Source organism: Fukomys damarensis, unplaced genomic scaffold (assembly GCF_012274545.1).
Source record: "Fukomys damarensis isolate Sample0158 unplaced genomic scaffold, DMR_v1.0_HiC HiC_scaffold_37, whole genome shotgun sequence".
Classification (NCBI taxonomy): Eukaryota; Metazoa; Chordata; class Mammalia; order Rodentia; family Bathyergidae; genus Fukomys; species Fukomys damarensis.
The window spans coordinates 19,558,571-19,562,835 of NW_022900949.1; positions in this window are offsets into that span (position 1 = coordinate 19,558,571).

The window sequence follows — 4,265 nt, forward strand, 5'->3', positions numbered from 1 at the left end:
CCTTTTGAGTTTTACCATTGAAGCCAAGCAGTGCTGAAGTAAGTTGCTGGGTAGAGAAGTGTAGGAGGTAAAGTGTGGGAGAGGAAGAGAAGGAGGCTGGAGGAGACAGACAAATGACAGGAAGTAGGTGCTGCCATATTGGAAGAGTTTTGATCGGGTTTTATGTATCATCCATTAATTGTCTGCAGTCTTGTGGGGAGGCAGGAGAGTGTTGTAGTTGAGTATTAACTTAATTTTTAAAACTGTAAATGTGTGATCCCTTACAAATAGAGAACATACATATTTCATTCAAATATAACATATTAATATTTTGATATGTATACTACCAGTTTTTTCCTTGTGTCTTTTTCTTCTGATGTTTTTGTGTGTGTTTGCATTTTTACAATTTGAATCATACTATGTACCTTTTTCCATTTTTGAGACATCATTTTTAGTGGCTGTATAGTGTAGCTAGAAAAGCTTTATATTTTAATCAACATATCTAGTGGGCATTTCAGTTGCTTCAAGTTTTTTGTTATTACTAATAAAGTATTGTGAATATCTTTGTGATGAAAATTGTTTCCTGTATAAGATTATTTTTACAGAATACAGTCTCAGTACTGGGTCAGAATAATAATGCTTTACTTTAGAATACATTTTTGCATTAATTAAGAATATTTAGGAGGATGTTTTTGGAGTTTGTGAAAGATTAATGAATTTAAGATTTTACGGTTTATAAAACTTAATTCCCGTAATGTCATTAGGAAGAGAGGACCCTGTGTTTCTCTTTTTGCCCACTTTGGCACGAGGACTTGGGCTGTGGGGTTTGGTGTCTGTGGAACAGCCTACCTGAGGTCTTGGTTTTCTTTTAGATCCAGTGACAGTTTAACTGTGTGGCTACTTGTATGGCAAGAGCAGAAGGATTCCTGGGTGTGTCAGGTACGGGAGACTCTGGCATTATCCCTCTTCTGTGTATTTGTATACAGTCTCTGGTCTCTCTTCACTTTAGCAGCTAGTGTGACCCTTTCATTTGTTTACTTGCTGACTTGCTATACCTGGGGTTGAATCCAGGGACTTCACACAGAGCTACATCCCCAGCCCTTTCTCTTTTTGGTACCGTGGATCAAACGCAGGACCTTGTGCTTACAAAGCAGGTGGCCGAACCCCTGAGCTAAATCCCCGCCCTCCCCCATTCCTTTTTTATTTGTATTTTGAAGAAGGGTCTTCCTATGTTGCTAAATTGCCCAAGCTGGGCTCCGTCTCGGGAGAACATGTTTCTCTCCTCGGGCCCTTCCCCGGAGGCCGTGCCTGTGTCACCTCCTTACAGGGAAGGCGGTCCGCTCCTTCCCTCCTCGCTCTCCTCCAGCTCCCGGCCTTCTTGCTGCGCTTTCCCCTGACCTTGGCTTGGCGAGTTTCTTCCCTTCGTGCTTTACCCATGTGTCTCCTCGTCGGAGAAGTGTTCTGTCCGGGTTTGTTTTAAAAGGACCATTTCACAGGAGGGAGTAGAATGACTGGAAATGTAATTATTTAACTACATGGTCATTCTGGATAAGTCCATTTCGGGGAAGAAGAGACAGAGGAATCCTGGACTGGGTCTTTTAATTGGAAACCACAGGAGATTGGCATGTGAGGAACCAAGCATATATTTTCTTCACGTTCTTACTGGAATGTATTTATTCAGTTGCTTCCTCCTAGAAGCTGCTGCTTTTCCTCCCCATCCTTTGTTGTTCCCAGACGGCTGTAGCTTGCACGACTGCTGCCTCTAACCAGAAGGAGGAGGCTTGACATTGGTAAGCGGGGAGATGGCGGTAGGCTTCTCGACCCTCCAGGGACCCGTCATTGTGCTTGCTGCTGTTGGGCAGGCTGGGGCCGAGGGAGGCTGCAGCCACCTGAGACCCCACCTCGGGATCGCATCTTAAATCATGGGAGGAGAGAGAGAGGCGATATTGTACTTGCTTTTACAGTTGTGATATAAATATCACTTCGTATTTTATCTTCTTTTAAAAATTAAGGCAAGCATGAAAGCATTGTCTTGTTACTCACCATATTATTTAAATAGTTTAGAAAACCTCTAAGTGGATGAATGCTACTTCTATTTTCAGTCAGTGGAGAAAAACCCAATTTAATCCAGAATATGTGAACATAAAAAGATCTCAGGTTTTGAAGTTTTATGTTCTATTATAAACTTAGTGAGTGTTTAATTAGTGTCTCTTTTTGTTTGTTTTTTGAGACAGGATCTCACTATGTAGTTGAAACTGACCTGGAACTCACTATGTAGCCCCAGCTGGTCTTGAACTCTCAGCGGTCCTCCTGCCTCAGCTCCTAAGTGCTGGGATTACAGGCGTGCGCCTCCACGCCCAGCTCTCTCTTTTTTTTTTTTTAAAACCAGAGTCTGGCTTGAATTTGCAGGGACGCTGCTGCCTTAGAGCGCAGGGCCTGCACCTCCAGAGGGACCCACCAGGCCAGTTGTTACGTTAGTTAGGGAGCCTGTGAAGGGCTTGGGGCTGAGGACTCTGGGTTTTCTCCTTTTGGGGCATACTACCGTGAAGGGCCTTTTTCTGGGCTGCGCTTGGCCTGCAGACCTTTCTGTCTGTGGGAGAGCTGCTCAGCCTCTCTACTCACTTCCATACCACAGCCTTGTGTGGGAGATGGGGAAGCGACCTCAGTTGAAGTGGCGCTGGACAGACTTGCTGACGGGCTGTTGAGCACATATTCACAGAAGCACTCCATTTTCTCCAGAGGGATTTGCGGGTCTGAGGGGAGGGGACGTGGGGATTGAAAAACAGGCCTCCTTGTTTGGAACAACCCATCAGTGATGCATTTCACCAGCAGCATTAAACACTGCTGACCTTCAGCCTCAGAATTTTAGCTATCACAACTATTGGCCTTAGGCATGGGGGGAAGAGACACCCCCTAGGTCCTGTGATTAGCCCCTCATACCAAGCTTCTAAAATATTGGAAAATGTCACGAGGAGCTGAAATTCAGTATTTTGTGGGAGATTAAAAATAGTTCATGTCAATGAGCGCTCACTGTATGTCAGGCAGTTTTGCATATATTAACCTGTGGCTCTCAGAGCAGCCCAGTGGAGGGAGGAATTACTGTCACATTCCGCGTTTCGGCAGCACAGGGAAACTTGGGAAGCAAGGGCTTAAATCACTCACCCAGGGTCACACAGCTGAGAAGCTGCAGAGCAGGATGCAGACCAGGACCGAGGACCGCGGCCTCAGACTGCTCCTGCTTGCGTGGCTGCGCTGCACTGCCCCTGTGGGGACAGGGACCATGCTGTAGCCGTGAGTGCCTGCGCTGGTGCGGGAATGGGCAGGAAACAGCCATGGTTGTATACCCAGAATATGGAGTAGTGCATGTGTATACCTTGCCGTATTTCCTCCAGTTGCCATCCAGTTTAGGGAGTGGGCGAGAAAATGGACTCTGGAAGGGATAATAACAAGAAAGGGGAGACGATACATTTAGAATAATAGATTCACGGTACTGAAAAAAGAGATAAAACATTGAAGAATGGGCTAAGAATTGGGTAACCGGTAGTGGCTGTGAATTTTAGAACTTTGTAATTTGTTAATGACCCCAGCTCTTCCTTGGTTCTCTTACTGAGACTTTGGGCCTGCCGCTGTGGTGTGTGTGTGCATGTGCGCAAATAATGATAAACATTGAGCCTAAACTTAATGTCAGTTTAACAATGTGTACAATTGCTTTTGACCCGTAAAGCAGTCATTTGAATCATAGGCAGTTTGCTTAAGAATCTGATTCATTTTGGTGGTCGAGATCTAGCCGGCCCCCTCTGCGTCTGTGGCACGGAAGACCCAGCAGCCGTCCGTTAGCCTTGTGCTGGGCCGGGCATTTCCCTGGCTGTGGGATGCAGGCGGATTTAGCTGTGGAGGAGGCAGATTTCAAGGGGTCAGCCAGCTGGGATGGGGTGCATGTAATGGCAGACACATCTGTTCTGGCCTCTTGGTGATGGCTGGACTTGATTACAGGAGAAGCTCTTAAAATACCAACTTTGAACTTTACCTCCTACCCAGCTGTGGGGAAAGCACTTTTCTTAGGAGGTTGAAGTCTGGTGTGGAAAGGGGTTAAGGCTAGCGATACCTTTACAGTAGTTGCTGTGCCTCTACTTGATTGTATGATCTGGGGCAAGTCTTAAATCTGTGGATTTGTGTGTGTGCGCCTACATGCACGCACATGTATGTGTATGTGTAAATTGGTTAGATGATTTTTCAGAGTGTTTTTTCCTTCACTTTTTTTTTTTTTTTTTTTTTTTTTTTTTTTT